Source organism: Cynocephalus volans, chromosome 1 (assembly GCF_027409185.1).
Source record: "Cynocephalus volans isolate mCynVol1 chromosome 1, mCynVol1.pri, whole genome shotgun sequence".
In the NCBI taxonomy this organism is placed as follows: Eukaryota; Metazoa; Chordata; class Mammalia; order Dermoptera; family Cynocephalidae; genus Cynocephalus; species Cynocephalus volans.
In genome coordinates this window covers 109,524,612-109,544,141 of record NC_084460.1, presented here as the reverse complement: position 1 = coordinate 109,544,141, position 19,530 = coordinate 109,524,612, and the positions used below count along the sequence as shown (strand labels likewise).

Genomic DNA, 19,530 nt, shown 5'->3' with positions numbered 1-19,530 from the left:
ATAACTTTGAAAATCTTAATATAATGGATAAATTTCTAGGAAAATGTAATACCTCAAACCAATCCCAGAATAGGTAGAAAGCAAAAATAGGCCAATTTCCATAAAAGAAATTGAGAAATTTATCAAAGAGCTACTCCCTTAAAAAGCAGCAGGCTCAGAGAATTTCACAGGGAATTTTTACCAGACTTTTGAGAGTAGATAATGCTGATGCTATTTAAACTGTCTCACAGCTTAGGAAAAAAAGGAAACCTTGCAAAAAAACTTTTTATAATAATGAGAATATAATATTTATATTGATAAATAACAAAGATTACACACACAAAAAACTATAAATCTATCTAACTTATGAATATGGATGCAAAAAATCCTAAATAAAATATTAGCAAATAGACCCCAGCATCATCAAAAAAAAAAAAAGTAGTGACTATGTGAAGTTTACTCTGTGAATGCACGGATGGTTCAATACTAACAAATCTATCAGTATAATTCATATTAGTAGATCTAAGAGGAGAAATAATGATCATTTCCACAGACACTGAAAAGGCATTTAACAAAATTAAAATATTTAAATCACTAATAAATGCAGATGGAATGAAGGAATTAGAAAATCATCATTTGGCAATCATTGTAATAATATAATTCAATCAAGCTATGAATCATTAATGGATACTAAAATTAAAAGATAAAAAATTCGAGGACTAACAATATTTTCATAATCTCAGAGTATCTTCCCAAAGACACTTATTAATTGCAATGGAAACATTTGTAAGTTTACAGTGAAAAAACCTGCTTAATACCACCAAGTAAGCAAAGTTAACATGATTGGTTGTCTTCATTTGGGCTGCTACAACAAACTGGGTAACTTATAAAAGACAGAAATTTTGTGTGTGTGTGTGTGTGTGTGTGTGTGTGTGTGTGTGTGTGTGTGTCTTTTTCGTGACCGGTACTCAGCCAGTGAGCGCACCAGCCAGTCCTATATAGGATCCGTCGCTGCGCTCCCAGCACCGCACTCTCCCGAGTGCGCCACAGGGTCGGCCCTAAAAGACAGAAATTTATTTTTTACAGTTCTGGAGTCTGGAGGTCTGAGTTCATGGTGCCATCATGGTGGGGTTCTGGTGAGGACCGTCTTCTGGGTTGCAGTCTGCCCTCCTCTTGTATCCTCATCTGGCAGAAAGAGAGCACAAGAGCTCTCTGGGGTAACTTTTATTTTTTTAACTATTAAATTATTTTATTTATTTCTTTATAATTGAAACATAATTGATTGTACGTATCTATGGGGTACAGAGTTAACTATCAATAGCTGTGTGCAATATGTGATGCTCAAATCAGGATAATTAGTATACTCAACATTATGCAATGTTATAATTTTTCATGGCCCTTTACCAATTCCTTCCTTATGGGGTCACTTTTGTAAGGGCACTAATTCCATTCATGCATACTACACTCTTATAACCTAATAACCTCCCAAAGGCCCCACACATTGGGGGTTAGGATTTCAACATAGGAATTTGGGGAAACAGTCAGTCCATAACACTAGTAATAGGACAAATCAACATCACATGCCTCCTGATATGACGCACTGAGAAAAACACAGAGAAACATAACTTTATTCTAATCATGAGGAAACATTGGACAAACTCAAACTGAGAGATTTCTTTTACAAAAAACTGGCCTCTAGTCTTTAAAAATGTCAATGTCATGAAACACAAAGAAAAAAATTGAGGAACTGTTCCAGATCAAAAATAACTAAAGAGACCTCCTGGGATTGCATCTGGAGAGTGACTAGTATTCTGCCAGCTTTGGAGATGGGAGGGAAAGAAAGCCTGGCAGAGGTACCCATTCCATGCCCAGCTTGCTCAGTAGCTGGTGATTGGAGACACTCTCTACCACAGTGTGAAAAAAAAAAAAACTAAAGAAATGTGATAATCAAATGCAAAGCATGATCAAGAATGTTCCTTTGCTATAAAGAACATTATTGGGACAATTGGTAAATTAGAATTAAGGTCTGTAGATTACATAACATGATATTACTGTTAATTTCCTGATTTTGATCCTTGTGCTTACATTTATAGGACATACACACTGAAATATTTAGGGGTAAAGGAGAGTTCTGTGTGCAACAGCTCAGGAAAATATGTCTATTTATCTGTTTATATAAACATAAACAGATAGCTATAGATAGGTAGATAAATAAAGCAAAATGTGGTAAAATGCAAACATTTGGGAAATCTGGGTGAAAAGTATGTGGAAATTTTTTGAACTATTTTTGCCAATTCCTATAGATATAAAATGATGAGAAAATAAAAACTTAAAAAGAAAAAATTAACACACCATTTTTAAAATAGCTTTTATTGTAATGAGGAAGAGAGACAAGTTGGTCAAAGGTTTTTGTTTTTGTTTTTGTCTTTTTAATGAGAGAAACTTAAGCATACATAAATACCAATGGAAAGATGCCAGCTGAGGGAGGAGGATAAAGACTAGAGGAAGGGAGAGGACAGGAGAGTGAATGGGAAGAATGAGGAAATGTTTGTGACTATAAAAAACAACATATGTGCCATGTAGAAAACTTGGAAAATATAGAAAGGGTCTTCAAAAAGTTCGTGGAAAGATTTGTATTATCTTACAATTCCATTTTTCCACGAACTTTTTGAAGTGCCATCATATAAAAGAACACAAATTGCCCATGATGTCAATATCTAATATGAAGGCTTGTTGATGGAGTCATTTTGGGTGCAGGCAGGCCAGAGACTGAGGCCTGGAGTAGAGTTGCAGAAGAGACCTTAGAGAGCTCTGGATTTGCTCCCTCATTTCATTGATGGGGAAACTAAGGCTTAGAGACATGAAATTATTTTCTGTAGATCACAGAGCTTGCTAAGGGCAAACATTTTCTAGCTCCTGATTCAATGCTCTTTCCATTTTACAGGATCTATCACTGAAGTTTCTTATGGTCATCAACTGGGGGAGGTATCGCCACCTGGAAGCAATCGCAGATGTGTGGCAGCCTTTTCAATAGCAACAAGACAAGGGGATGATACTGCCCTTTAGTGGACAAAGACCAGAGATGTTCAGCTTGCTACAGTGATCCAGAAAGTCTTGCACAATGAAGGCTGTACTGTCCAAAATACCAACTGCATCTCTGTCAGAAACCTTCCAAGAGCTGTGCCTAGAAACCAGGCTTCTGGGTTCAGAGGCCAGCCCACCATTATAGAGTCATGTAACTGGGCAAGTCACCAATCTTTCTCACTCATCTTGAAAATAAGTGTTTTATACCAGATGGGAACTCACATCCTTCAGCCTCTGACTTGCCCAGATTCTGTCGTCACATTCTCATTGGTCACTCAGAGGAGGCCGACAATGATCACGAGCTAATTCGGCCAAGGACACGTAGATGCAGGCAGAGTAAATCCCAAAATCCTCCACTTTGTAGCTCTCTAGTCTGGGCTGGTTCACAGATTTACTAAGCTGGGCATTTAACATCTTCAATGATAACTATGCTCTTCATAAAATTCTTTATAGTTACAAAGCATTTTTACCTGTGTTATTTCATTCAACCCTCCCATTAGCCCTATGAAGTAGTTATTGCAACTTTAATTTTATAAATGAGAGAAACTAGACTCAGTATGAATGACTTGCTCCAGATCACTGGGCCAGTAAGTAAAAGATGGAGTTGGGACAAAGCCCTATCTTCTGGGGCCAAATGCAGAGCTCTTTCCAGGCCACCCCACTGCCCTCAAGGCAAATGTCAGTTTTGGATCTGCTCCGTCTGGTCCAGGCTAGGCAATGGTCTCCTCTCTTCCCCATCCTCCTTCCCTCAGGCCCTTCTGTTCACTTAGACGAAAACTAAAGAGCAAACGAGGGACCTCTGGCTTGCTCTCAGTGTCCTTAGGAAATAGCTTTCTAACACCAACAATGGTTTGAAAGGTAGTAAGTTCTCTGTCATTAGGGGTGGTAAAGAAGACATTGGATGACCATCTGGCAAAGATATGGTAGAGGAGATTCCTGATTTGCAAACTAAAAAGATCTCTGAGGTCTCTTCCAAATTTTAGAGCAGAGGACTCTGTGCTTAGGGAGACAGCATGGTTCCGAGGCTGGCTGGGCAGAGGTCCAGGCTGTGGGAATAGAGACAAGTCTGGAGAAGGAAATAAAGAGAGAAGAAAAAAATCTGAAAGCAATTGTGAAGACTAAAGCAGATTCTTCTCTTCCAAGAAAGAGACTAGAGCCCAACCGGGATGGAAGACAGACTGGGTTGATGCCTAGAGAGGAAGATAGGGGAAATGTCAGTGTTTCTCAAATAGCCTTGCCCAGAAAATGTGTCAACAAACACCCAGCCAAACTCCACCGACTACAACTCAGGCAACACAGCCGAGAAACAGAGGAGGAGCAGTCTCTTGAGAGAGAAGCACTTGAATTGAGTTAAAAATACATTAAATTCACAATCAGTCAAAAATGTGAAAGGCCCAGGGAATATCTTTGAACTGGACTTCTTCCATCTCCCTGAAAGTAGGTGGGGTGGGATTCTTTTTTAAGCATTATGTGAATCAACACTGGGGCAGGGGAAAGGACTGGCCTTGTAGTGGGAAATCTGCATTTTACCTTCCAGCAGAACAGTATCCAGAATGCAATTCCAGAGGGAATTCTGGGGACTACGGCTTTTCTTAAAATGGAAACCAGGTCCAGAATGTATCTTTGCAGCCTGGCAGGCTGGAGTAATAAATAGTTTCAGGTAAAGAAAGGATTCATATTTACAGCATGCTACAGAATGCTTTTTTTTTTTTTTTTTTCTGAAATCTTTTAGAAATCTCTTTCGATTCCTCTTTTCAACCATGGGTACAAAGACTTTAATAAGTTTAGAAAAACATTTCAAAATAACTCCTTTCTTACACAGCAAAACATTGAGAAAATACAGATGCCCCAAACGAAGGGAATAAATATTCCTTGTTTCTCCAACAACCCCAAATAAGCATTTTGATATGTCTATCACATTTTTCAATTTTTAATTATAGTTTTTTTAATAGTTCAAAATCACAGTGGTATTAAAAAGGTATTCCCTGAGAAATGCTGCCCATCCCCCATTCCCTCCATCATACTTCCCATGCACTCCTACCCAGTTCTTTTTGTTGTTTTTATATCCTTCTAACATTTCTTAACGCAGATATAAATTCTTATTTTGCACCCTTCTTACTGCGAAAGGTAGCACACCACATACACGCATCTAGCTTCTTGAACTTGACAATATATCCTATTGCAGATTTTTTTTACATGTTTATGCAGACATTTTAGTTTTTACTAAAATGAGAATATACTTTTGTAACTTGCTTTTTTACTTAGGAATTTTTTATGGACATCTTTGTATATTATCAAATATTCTTCTACTGTAACATTTTTCAAAGGCTGCTATGTCAGGAGAAAGCCCTGGAATATTACTATGGATGTCTTTGGACTCCACCTGGATAATCTCTGGAATGGAAAGACAAATGCCCTACCCCTTGGAGTCAAGAGGCCTGTAGGTGACGTCCAGCTCAGCCAGCGACCAGCTGTGTGAACTTAGGCAAGGCTGAGGCTCTGAATGTCAGTTCCCTATACTTACACTTCTCACTAACAATTACACCAGCCTTGCCTCTAACCCAGGTTTGTAGTGAGAATTAAATGAGACAGTGGTTAGGTAAACACCATTCAATGTGAACCAATGAAGTGTTAAAATAGTGATGTAACTACACAAAACACACACACGAGAATTTGCATTTTAATAGGGAACTCTTTATGGTTACTGTTAGGATTTCTCAAAATTTTAGTTTACTAAAAACATTTTTCGTTACATATTTAATGTATACACATTACAGAGAAAATGCGAAAGGTGAATAAACAAAAAGGAGAAAATAAAAATCCATAATTTACAAAAATTCTTTCAGATATTTCATATATATACATATATGTATACATATAACTACGTGTGCATGTGTGTGTATATACTCATACATATATATACACCCACATAAAATTTACAAAACTAGTTCATATTGTACATTTTGTTATTGCAAGCTCCTATTCCCACTCAACAATATGTTATAAGTACTGTTCCATATTCGTAAATATAATCTCAATCTTTATCATTATTATTAACAGCTACAGAATTCTGTTGTATTAGTGAATGTACCATACTTTTCCTAACCAATCTACTTCTGTTGGAAATTTAAGTTCTTTTGAGATTTTATTATTCTATATAATGTTATTCTGGACAACTTTATAGTCAAATATTCACATTGCCTACATTGAAGAACTAAATATAGAATGAATGTTGCATGTTTTCTTTTTTTTTTTACAGAAACATAGTTGATTGTGCATATCATTGGGGTACAGAGTTGAATATGAATACCCATATACAATATGTGATGCTCAAATCAGGATAATTAGTATATTCAGCATCATACAATGTAATTGTTTTTTGTGGCCCTTTACTAACTCCTCGCTACCACCCTCCCTCTCCCCTTTTCCCACCTCTGGCAACCTCAGTTCTGTTCTCTCCTTTTGAAAGTTCAAAAAATTTTTGTGATTGTTGTATCTTTCTTTCTTTTTTTTATTTATTTGTTTATTTTTTTAGCTCCCACCTATGAGTGAGGACATGGTATTTCTCTTTCTGTGCCTGGTTTATTTCACTTAATTTTCTCTAAGTTCATCCATGTTGCTGCGAATCGCAGAATTTCATTCTTTTTTATGGCAGAGTAGTATTCCATTGTGTAGATATATGACATTTTCCTTATCCAGTCATCCAGTGATGGACATTTAGGTTGTTTCCAACTGTCAGCTGTTGTAAACAGTGTGCCATAAACATGGGAGTGCAGATATCCCTTCGACATGATGATTTCCATTCCTTTGGGTATGTACCCAGCAGTGGGATTGCTGGATCATATGGCAGTTCTATCTGCAGTTGTTTGAGAAAACTCCGTACTGTTCTCCATAGTGGCTGCACCATTTTACAGTCCCACCAACAGTGCAGAAGGGCTCCCCTTTCTCCGCATCCTCACCAGCATTTGTTATTCTCTGTCTTTTGATAATGGCCAGTCTAATTGGGGTGAGATGATATCTCCATGGGGTTTTGATTTGCATTTCCCTGATGCTGAGTGATATTGACCATTTTTTCATGTGTCCATTGGCCATTTATATATCTTCCTTTGAGAAATGCCTATTCAGCTCCTTTGCCCATTTTTTAATCAGGGTTTTTTTTTTTTAAACGTTAAGTTGTTTGAGTTCCTTATATATCCTGGGTATTAATCCTTTGTTGGATGTATAGTTTGCAAAACTTTTCTCCCATTCTGTTGGTTGTCTTTTTGCTCTGTTAATGGTTCTTTTTGCTGTGCAGAAGGTTTTTAGTTTGATATAATCCCATTCGTTAATTTCTCCTTTTGTTGCCTGTGCTTTTGGGGTCATATTCATAAAGTCTTTGCCCAGTCCTACTTCCTGAAGTGTTTCCCCTATGTTTTCTTTTAGGAATTTTATAGTTTCACATCTTATATTTAAGTCTTTAATCCATTTCGAGTTGATTTTGGTATTTGGCAAGAGGTAAGGGTCTAACTTCATTCTTCTACATATGGATGTCCAGTTTTCCCAGCACCATTTGTTGAAGAGGGTGTCTTTTCCCCAATGTATGTTCTTGGTACCTTTGTCAAAGATCAGTTGGCTGTAAGTAGGTGAGTTGATTTCTGGGTTTTCTGTTTTGTTCCATTGGTCTGATGTCTGTTTTTATGCCAGTACCATGCTGTTTTGGTTACCATAGTTTTGTAGTATAACTTGAAGTCGGGTAGTATGATGCCTCTGGCTTTATTTTGTTTTTGCTCAGGATTGCTTTGGCTGTTTGCAGTCTTTTGTTGTTCCATATGAATGTTAGCATGTTTTATTTTATTCACTCTACAAATGCTTTTGAGCACCTACTATTTGGTATGAACTGTCTAGGTGCTAGAGTTACAAAGAGGAATCTGGCACAGGAACTGTCAATCTAGGAAAGTATACTGAAATAATCATAATTACATTTTGGGCTTGCTGACCTCCCTCGGGTTCCTGGTGTGCCTGGCAGGACCTTTCAGGATCCTAATCCTTACCCAATACAGCCCTACACCACTTCCCAGCCTGAAATGACCCTTTCTCTGCCTGGCAAACTTCTGTTCATTTTTCCAGACCCAATCCAAAAGTCCCCTGCTCAATGGAGCTTATCCTGACACCCCTGGAGAATTTTATGGCCTCAAAGCACCTGTCACATTCCATTTGTAACGATCTATATAACCTCCTATGTTATCTCCCCCTCTGAACTGTAGGTTCCTTAGAGTTGAAGACTTTGTCTTATTATTTCCAGCTACACCTAACACAATTAAATGTTCTTGCTGAACACTTATTGAAAGAATCACTAGCACCATGTGCTTGGTAAAATAATAAATACAACAACTGAAATTACATTATAGGCAAAGAAGGGCTGCTAGCAAAGGCCCATGGTCAGCAACCAGTTTAAGGGAAGGCTCAGCTGTCCTGGCATGTGGGCTGTGCCAGCTTTTTCCCATGTACCAATTTTGTCACTTCCTCTCTCTCTCAACCATGACTATTGAAGACCTAGACTTCATTTGTAAATGCCTTGGCTCACTTAGGCAGCATAGGAGAACCAGGGGCTCACCAGGGGGAAGATCTAGGGCCTAAAACTTTTACAATTGGGGTACTGTTTCAAAGAAAAACATACAAAATCATAAATACCAAATCAGATATAAAAATAATATTTATTTCAGCCAAAAAAAGAAATCACAGCTTACAAATTTTTAATGCTGACGAATATCACAAAACCCTAACTTCCTGATATATTTCTCCAATACTTTTTAAATTTTTAAATTATTCTGAGAAAAAATATACATTGATCTGAAATTAAGGAGTATGCAAGAACAATTCAAATATGTTTTTAAATGGCTACAATCTGGGGCAGGAAATATACACAATGAGCCTGTAACATCGTGTAGCACCAGAAAGCAAGAAAGTGCTAAAAAAGAAAAGAAAAGAAAAATGGTGGTCATATTTCAAAGGGACACAGGAGCGAACCAAAAGAGCTCCCAATAGCCGACGATGGAACAACTTAAGCAACAAAACAAAGTATTGGATTATAAACCAAAGTATAAAATAAATATCTGGAGTCCATACTAATATGAATGATTGAAGGAAGGAAGGAAGGAAGGAAAAAAGAAATCTCGCATGGAAAAGAGGTCTAAATAAATCATGTGGATACTGCCCCACAAGGAAGGTTATACAACTCCCTGCTTCTTAAGTGTGGCTCTCACATGGTGACTTCTTTCCAAAGGGTACAATATGGAGGGGGGCGAGGAGAGAGGAAGAGTAACTTTACAGTAGAGAAACCTGATAAACACTACCTAAGCCAGGTGATCGAGGTCATTGTCGACAGTAATAAGTCATATTGATAAGTTTGTTCCCTTGACATAATGTTATGAAAATGGCGCTTTACCTCTGTGGTCTTCCTCCCAAAAACCCCTAACCCCAGTCTAACCATCAGAAAAACAGACAAATTCCAATAAAGGCGTATTCTACAAAACCTGACCAGTACTCCTCAAAACTGGTCAGGGTCTTCAAAAATGAAAGTCTGAGAAACTGCCACAACAAAGAAGAGCCTAAGGATACATGACAACTAAATGTGGTATGATATCCTGGATGGGATCCTGAAACAGAAAAAGGACATTTGGTAAAAACTATGGAAATCTGAATAAAGTATAAACTTTAGATAATGATAGTATATCAATATTGGTGCATTAACTGTGACAAATGCACCTTACTAATGTAAGATATTAATAGTAGGGGAAACTGGGTACAGGGTATATGGGAACTTTCTGTGCTATCTTCATAACTTTTCTATAAATTTAACAGTGTTCTAAAAAATAAAGTCTGTTATGAAAAATGGCTATAATGTTGTATTGATTACACAATTGTGTAACTAAGTTATTCTTAAACTACAAAACTTGTTAATGAGTTCATGTTGAAGTGTTATCACAGGATCACTTGTTCTTCAGGCCATTTTGCTGCATCAGGAGAAATATTCCCTGTTCTTTTGTCTAGAACCACCACACTTTATCAGTAATAAGATGATACATATTGATTTGTGTCCCTCAAGTTTTATGTATTGAAGCTTAATCCCCACAGTAACTTTTGAGGGTGGGAAATCATATTATGACAATTGAAAGGTGGGGCCTTGAAGAGGTGATTAGATTCTGAGGACCATGCCCTAGTGAATGGATTAATAAATGGTGGTCATTGGTGTGGTTCTGAGGGCTTTAAAAGGAGAGCACGTGAGAGTCTCTCTCTCTCTCTGCTCCTGCCTTTCTTGCAATGTGGTACCCTGCATCAGCACCAAAGAAGACCCTCACCAGATGTATTCCCCAGACTTTCTACTTCCCAGCCTCTGAAACTGTAAGCAATAAATTTTGTTTTCTTTATAAAATACCCAGTGTGAATATTTTGTTATAAGCAAAAGACTAATACATAAGGGGTTTCCACATCTTGAAAGCATAAAAAAAAATAACATATAAATGTAAGCTGCTCCAGCTGAGGTAAGGATGGGGGCCCAGAGACCAGCAAATTGGCCCTCCTCTCCCAACCCTCCATGGCATGCAAGGGGCTCCCCCAGGCTCTGAGGAGTAAGTGTGATCATTCATTCAACAAATATTTGTGTCGCTGGGGGATACATTGGTGAACAAGAGAGATGTCTCTGCCTTCAATAAGTGGTTATCTGGAAAACCCTAGACTGGGGCAGTGGTTCTCAATCCTGGCTGGACTTTAGAATCACCAGGGGAGCTTTTTAAAAAAAATACCAATTCCTGGGCCTCTCCCCAGGCCAATTAAATCAGAATCTCTGAGGGTAGGACTCTGGAATCTGTATGTGTGAAAAGGTGGGCTGGCCAGTTAGCGTGATGCTGATAACACCAAGGTCCGAGGTTCAATCCCTGTACCAGCCCGGCTGCCACAAAAAATTAAAATAAAATAAAACCTCCCTCAATAGATTCTGAAGTGTAGCCAGGATTAGGAAACACTGACTAAATTATCTAAGAACGTCCACCTCTAAAATGGGTGTTCTGTGATCTTTGTCATCATGCAAAAGGAGGAGAAAAGTGCTGAAGACCAGCCCTAGGGCACGTCCCCTCCCCCAAGGGAGTCTGGAGAGGAAGGAGGTGGTAGCAGAGGCTCCTCAGCTGAAGGCAAGGCTGGTGTTGGCAGAAGTGGGGGCGAGGGGAGGGTGCTGAGGAGCAGTGGTGCGCAGCAACCCACACGCTTGCTCGTTTTAGAACAAATCAGCTCTGCTCAGACATATGTGCTGAAGAAGCCTCCTCCTGGAATTTTCCAGAGGACTACAGAGTTGGGGCCTACTCCCAGCATAAAAGCATCAAGCCTAGGTTCTGTCTATCTTAATACAAAGGCTCTCAAGACTGGAAGGTCCTTAAGGGGTTGCCAATCTCTTTCTCTCTCTCTCTCTCTCTCTCTCTCTCTCTCTCTCTCTCTCTCACACACACACACACACACACACGCACGCACATGCACAAGCTACAATAATATTAGATCTGCAAGCTGTGTGTTTCAGAGCAAGTTCTCATGGTCCCTCTGAACATAGCATGTGGATATTTGATCTGCCTTCTGACATTTTTATAACTGCAAACAAGAACTCCAGCTAAAGGAGAAGCCTGGAAAACATAGCTGAGGGACAAAGAAAGGTTAAGAGCGGATGACCCAGTGGCCTAAAGTTGAACAACTACCCTCCCACTTATAACCTTGTAGGGAAGGTGTTATTACTGTCCTAACTTTACAGAGGAGGAAACTGTGCCTTAAGGAGTCAAATGTCTTCTCCAGGGTCATTTAGCATGGGACAGAGCTAGGATTTCTTCATCTTCACAATTTGATTTGTGTCTTCAGATGAGGAAACTGAGGCAGGAAAATGGTGGAAGCAGAGCTGTGCTTTGACATCGAGAGCAGGTCGGTGGCCACTCAATATCACAGCTGCCTGTTGATCTAAAAGGTACCATCTGCTCCCCACCCCCACTCCCACCAGGAAAGGCTTGGGAGAACTCTCTGTACTGTCTTTGAAAGTTTTCCATAAATGTAAAATTATTCCAAAATAAAAAGTTTATTTAAAAATGGCACATATTCAATGTCATTGCTCTCAAAACTCTTTTATATACTGTAAATATACAAAATAAAATTATTTTAAAAATATTGGGGTTTTTATGCCTTTATACATTTTCCAATATCTATTTCTGTGTGTGCTTTATAATGTACATGATATGTCAATACAGTAGCACATACACAAGTTGTATTCACTTAGGGCTGCCATAACAAAGTTCCACAAACTGCACGGCTTAAAACAATAGAAATGTATTGTCTCACAGTTTCCAAGGCTAGAAATCCAAAGGGCCATGCTCTCTCTGAAGACTAGGGGAGAAACTGACCCTTGCCTTTCTCTTAGCTCCTGGTGTTACCAGCAATTCTTGGTGTTCTTTGGCTTGTAGATCCTTCACTCCAATCTCTGCCTGCATTGTCACATGGCCTTCTCCCTGTGTGTCTCTCTTTGTGTATCTTCTCCTCTTCTTATAAGGATACCAGTCATATTGGATTAAGGGCCCACCCTACTCCAACATGACCTCATCTTAACTTACATCTCAGTATATCTACAACTACCCTATTTCCAAACAAGGTCACATTCTGAGGTTCTGGAAATGACATTGATTTGGGGAGAACACTAGCTAACCTAGTATAGTCTGCCCTCTGGTCCCATAAAATTCACATCCATCTCACATGCAAAATACATTCAACGATCCCAACATCCCCAAAAGTTTTAATCCATTCCAAGCCTAAGTCTAAAACCTCATCTAGGGCTTTCAATTAGCTCAGTTGGTTAGAGCATGGTACTGATAACTCCAAGGTCCAGAGTTCGATCCCTGTACTGGCCAGCTGCCAAAAAAAAAAACGAATAAATAAAACCTCATCTAAATATAATCAACTGAAAAAGCTCCAAATTTCATCATCTAAATCAATTATAGGTGAGACTTGGGATGTGGTACATCCTGGTCAAAATCCCTCTCTATCTGTAGACCCGGGACACCAGAAAACAAATTATCTGCTTCCAAAATACAATGGTGGGGCAGGCACAGGATAAACATTCCCATTCCAAAAGAGAGGAAAAGGAAGGAAAAAGGGGTCACAGTTCCCAAGCAAGTCTGAAACCCATTGCGCAAGTCTGGATAGTAGTCTACGTTCATTAACCTAGTCTTGCTACTTTTATATTTGTTTTAAAATGTCTGAAAATTTTTTTTTAATTATATTAAAGGAAAAATAGCTCCTTTTTTTGTAACATAAAAAGTTCAGGCTCATTACAGAAAAAATACAAATGAACAAACATAGAAACAACAATACCACACCTAATTCAATGATCCAGAAGTAACCCACTGTTCATACTTGGTATATCTCCACAATACATCAGATTTATTTTTGTATTTTATTATTTTTCTACATTATATCTGTACTACATGTGCGAAAAAAAGTAAACCATATATTAAATATATATAGATTTCTACCTACTTGGTACAAGCAGTTTGTGTATTGTGCACGTACTTGCTAGCCATTGTTACAAGTAGCCTGTTGAAGAGGCAGCTGTAATTTCCAGGGATATCCAGCCACCAGCCACTGATCCCCACTACAGAGCTCTATTGGGATGGGGAAGAATTCTAAGAAGAGAATGAAAAGTTACTTTCTGAAAGTCCTGGGTCTTTCAGGCTTTCAGTACAGTGATTTGCATTCTTTCTTTTCTTTGCATGAGTATAATGGAGGTTCTAAAGACATGTTAAACCCTGAAATATATTATCATAATAGATGTAAAGGAAGGTGATTGCAGAAATCATTCTTTGAGCCAAGATAGCCTTAGTTGTCGGAATCTACAGAGTTGTTTTGTTTTAAGTATTGAGTTAAAATTCTAGAATTGTATATCAATTTGGGAAGATTATTATTTCTCCTACAAATAAAGGTGATTTTAAAAGAAACATCCCTATTTACAACTAGGGGCAAACTAGGATTGGATTAAACTGGTTGGTAATTTCAACAAAGTTGAAAATTACTCAAGATAACTCATAAAATTCCATCTACATATTTCTACAAAAGCTTGTTCAATAAATTCACTTTTTAGAGTTAGGGTTTGGTAACAATATTTAAGTTCAACTATTTAATAAAATGTTTTAATTTTAGAAATAAAATCTCAGTTAAATGCAAAAGTTCAAGAAACCTAGCATCGTTCAGCTCCTCTTCTGTTGGACCATGCATCCTTTGCCCACGACTGTTTTATTAACTGGGATACTGTCCATCTCTGTGTAACTTTATGAAATGTGTTTTGGCTTGGAGCACAGAAAATCCATTTAGCCATTAATAGTCTAGTTTCAAGTTATGTTATTCATTCACAAGAGTAACAACAGTGTGCTGTGATTTTTTTCCAGCATTTTTCCCTTAATTTTATTGGCTAATAAAATCCAAACTCTGGAACCTTTTGCCCGGAAAGTGGTGCCAAAGGAAAGCAGCTGCCCTCCTAGACCCCCAGGGGCTCTCCAAGTAGGATCTGAGAGGCTTGGGTGAGGCCCCAGGAGAGAGAGGAAAGCCTGCTCTCCGACGGCTAGGCTTCCCCACAGGGTCAGACAGAGGTTTTCCTTATGTCTTCCTGACTGAAAGAAGAAAATCTGGTCTCTCTCTAGTTCTCAAAATTCAAAATGGTGGTATCACTTTAGCACATTCTTTCATTTGATTCTTTCACTCACATGTTCTTTTGCTTCAAAACCTCCAAAAGCAATTTTGAACAAATATTATGTACCAGACCCTATGTAAGATGTTGGGTATGTACAAAGGAGCTCATGGTTCAGTAGGAGAAAGAGACAAGTAAACCAATAACTACAGCACAACCTGATGAGTACCATAATGAAATACAAAGTACCCGGGAACCCAGGGTAGATTTAGCACAAACCCAACTAAACTAAGATATAAAAAGAGAAACAGCTGACCAGCGTAACTATTTGCAAAAATAATTGTCAAAGAATTACTATTTATACTATATAAAAATGGGGGACTGGTCAGTTAGCTCACTTGGTTAGAGCATGGTGCTCATAACATTAAGGTAAAGGATTTGGATCCCCATACCCACCAGCTGCCAAAATAATAATAATAATAATAAAAGAAAAATTAAAAGTGGGTAAATATTTATATAAAAACAACATCCCAGCCCCATTAGACAAAATGGCAGAAGACATAAGTAGGCAATTAATACAAGAAAAAATAAAAATAATAAGCAAGCAGTTTTAAAAGATCCTTTATTTTATTCGTCTTCAAAGACACAAAAATTAGAACAATAAAAAGAGAAATTAATAAAATCCGATTCCCGGAAGTCTGCAGGAAAACTAAAATGCGACTTACTCTGATAGCAATTTAAATTTGTGTAGAACTCTAAGAAGACAACTGGGCAATATGACCCAAGTCAAAATAATAATTACCTCTTTAAACCCAACCTTCCCAATTCTACATCATTTATCCTAAGGAAATAATTGTAGTGAAGGAAAAAACTATATGTATAAAGATGTTTGTCACAGTATTATTTATATTAGTGATAGACTGGATATAACATACATACCTAATACAAGAAGAATATTTCAGAAGATTACAAAAAATAATTATAGAGATTCTGTAGTAACACAGGAAATGGTTTACTTCTTAATATAAAACTTAATAAAAGGAAAACAAAGAATCGTACATATCTAATAAATATAATTCTAGCCCTCAAATCCCATTGGGACTCCAGCATCAGAAACCCTCAGCTAGAACAGGTTTCAAAGGGGGTCTGGAAGTCCTTGCTTGGTAATTCCATGGCCAGTGTTAATCAGCCCTTCCCTACATGCTTCCCTCATCCTACACCCCACTCTTGTCACCCTCTGCTGTCTTTATTCTGTTTTAAGATTCTCTTTGCCTCTCAAACCCTCCCCAGTAGAAACTACGTCCTGCTCATTTTTATAACCACCTACCCCTTCATCAGCCACTAACAAGTTCAATAAAGTCACGATTTATTTAATTTACTTAATGTAAAAATATGTATAAGAGGGAATCCAGGAAAATGACAATAATTTTGTTAGGCTGGTGGAACTGAGAGAGCATTTTAAAAATTTCCCTTTTATGTTTTGTTTTCTAACTTAATTTTTTAAAGATAAAGCCAATTCCCAGACAGGATTTTACTGTGGTATCTGAAACCAGTCTCTGGGCATTTACATCCCATGTAACTAAGCAAGTTTACCTGGAGTAAGTAAGTCTATTTATAAACTTGAAAGACAAGACATTTTGGTTTGTCTGTTTGTTTTCTCACTTCTTTAAATTTTTTTTTATTGAAACACAATTAATTGCACATGTCTGTGGAGTACACAGTCAAAAATCAATACCTGTGTGCAATATGTGATGCTCAAATCAGGACAATTAGTATATTCAACATTATACAGTGTAATCGTTTTTCATGGCCCTTTACCAATTCTTCACTAACACCCCTTCCGCTCCCCCTTTCCCACCTCCAGTAACCTCAGTTCTCCTCTCTTCGTTTGAAAGCTCAACATATTATTGTGATTGCTGTATCTTTCTTTCTTTTTTTTATTTATTTGTTTTCTTCTTTTAGCTCCCACTTATGAGTGAGGACATATGGCATTTCTTTTTCTGTGCCTGACTTATTTCACTTATAAATTTCTCTAAGTTCATCCACGTTGCTGCAAATGGCAGAATTTCATTCTTTTCTATGGAAGATTAGTATTTCATTGTGCATGTATAGCACACTTTCCTTATATAGTCTTCCATCAATGGACATTTAGGTTGGTTGCATATCTTGGCTATTGTAAATAGAGCTGCAATAAACATGGGAGTGCAGGTATCCCTTTGACATGGTGATTTCCATTCCTTTGGGTATATACCCAGAAGTGGGGTTGCTGGATTGTATGGAAGATTTCTCTGTAGTTGTCTGAGGAACCTCCATACTGTTTTCCATAATGGCTGCACCAATGTCCAGTCCCAACAACAGTGTAGGAAGGGTCCCCTTTCTCTGCATCCTAGACAGCATTTGTTATTCCCTGGAAATAGTGTACTTTTTTTGTGTGTGTGTGGCTGGCCAGAACAGGGATCTGAAGATAGACAAGATATTGTTGAAAAGAAGTATGGAAGGGAAACTATAGATGTTATAACTTCTTTTAAAGCTACAATAATTATGTGAATGAGAAAGAAGCCAAGATATAGACACATGGGTGTGACTGTGTTGTTTTATTATCACTGGAATGGGTCTGACTGTGAGACACACATAGCAAGCACATCCAAGTGTTCAATAGTGCTGGACACCACACATTTTCCATTGTGAGCCATGATGAGTCTGAAGGGCCACATTTGGCAGCATAGCATAGGACCTACCTTGGATATGACTCAAGTTCAAGTTATTTATTTTCTTTTTCCTATTGTCAGTAATTCTCCAAAACGCTCCAGTTTTATGATATGGCTTTTGAAGGAATTAAATCTGAATAGCACAAAATTGTATAATTATGTTACAATTCCACTGCAATTATTAACAGATCCAAGTTTGCTACATCATTATTAGGTAATAATTATGATGATAATAATAATGACAGCTAACATCCGTAGTCTGTTTACCATGTGCCAGATACAGTGCTAAGCAATTGGGCTAGTAGGCCTAATCATTTTCCCAATTGCTTAGCACTGTGAAATTTGAAGAATTTTAGGTGGACTGCAGATGAGTCACATTTAGCTCCCAGAAAACATATTGAATGCCCAGGCTCCACAGCAGTGCTGATATCCCCACACAGCAACAATGGGTTGAAGCTAAATTTTTGAGGTTCCCTTTAGATGGGGCATGCACTTCCTAGTTCTTCACAGTCTCCACTGCTCCCTATTGGGCTATTCCCAGCCTTCTTCACTCATTTACACAGCTTGCCTGTCCTCTATACATTTGAATTTTCAACCCCCACACCTTGACATTATGCCTGCTGCTAAATGGTACAATGCCAAGAAAGAACTGGCAGAGACATTGGTAATCATATGGCCTGCTAGTTTTCCCAAACTTCTAAAAGAATCTTACACAAAGGCCCATTTCTAAACACAAAAGAGGAGCTCTTCTGGGGGAAGGTGGGGAAATTCCCAACAAGTTCCAACTTGCTTGGCTCCCCATCCTTCTCTCCTGCACCTCTCGACACTTTAAGGATGTTGGCGACACAGTCCAATCCCCTCATTCCAAAGCAGAGGGCACAAGCAAGTGAAGTCATCTATCCTCAGTCACCACTAGTTAGTGGTGAAGAAACCAAGTCTCTAATAAATAATTCAGTATTTGGCAGTTCCTTCCATTAAAATTTTTGTTGAATTTGTGGAAACTAAAAAATACAGTAACAATGACTAAGAATAATGATTATCCACCTACTTCTTTTTTCCAGGCCCTCTTGTTATTCCATGTAATATTCCAGCAGGTGCCTTTATTAGAAAAGTCTTGAATTTAATAGTCAAGTTTAGAATTATAAAAGTACATGGTTTTAGAGTTGAAAGAAACATTTTCATCCCATCTCCTCATTTTACAGACCAAGAAAACAAGGAAGTGCTTGAAACCAATTCCCCCTCTTATGTGTTCCAAGTTACAGTCCTGTTCAATATATCAAGTACTGTTACATCTGGACTTGATGGGCAGAAGCCAGAACTTCCTATTTTAACCAGTATCTCTATGAAAATCATGAACAGTTAAGATATAAATTAAAGTTGTGATTTCTTTCTCTGTGATTTTCTTCAGTCTTTGAAACACACATTCATTCCCAGTTGGGGCTTCAAACATCTCTTTACTCAAGAAAGTGCATTTATAAAGTTATGGAAAGATTGTTTGCTCCAGACTGAACTTTTCCAAGAGAATTTAAGTAAAACTTTCCATGGTCAGAGAGCTTTTAATCTCAAATTTCCAATTCATTGCATTGTAGACCAATACATTTGTAAAACACAAGAAAATCAAATTACTAGACAAATAAAATTTTTAAAACACGAAATACAAATTTATTTTTTAAATTATTAGATTCTAAGCATAAAATTACTCTATCAAGTTGCTACAACAGTTTCTAAATTCCTACATCCTATACTCCATCTTGTACCTAAATTCTATTCTTATACTCACTCCATCTTGTACCAATAACAAACACTTCATGGACCAACCCTGGAGCTACTTCGAGTAGCTCTGGGGTGAAGCAGCACCCAGATGGTTGGTCTGGATACAGAGCATGTTAGTATGGCCACTCACGTGAACCAGGTAAGGCTTCCTATCATCAGCCCCAGTCAATTATTTTGAAAACGTGGTTGTGTTCCCCAAAGACCTGGAGCATAGTCACCGTATGGTTCTTGGGAAAACAGAAGTATACAACCTTCTTATTGCACCACTCAGAAAAGAAAAGGGCAGAAAAGAATAGGGTTCAGTTC

The 19,530-nt window shown here is 37.9% G+C and overlaps 1 non-coding gene across 1 annotated transcript; it reads left to right on the top strand.

The window, feature by feature from the left end:
• Positions 1-1,753: 1,753 nt before the first annotated feature.
• LOC134365774 (small nucleolar RNA SNORA7) lies at positions 1,754-1,894 on the top strand. Its single transcript, XR_010022175.1, has one exon. It is a non-coding gene; the product is annotated as a small nucleolar RNA SNORA7 (small nucleolar RNA).
• The last annotated feature ends 17,636 nt before the right edge of the window (positions 1,895-19,530 follow it).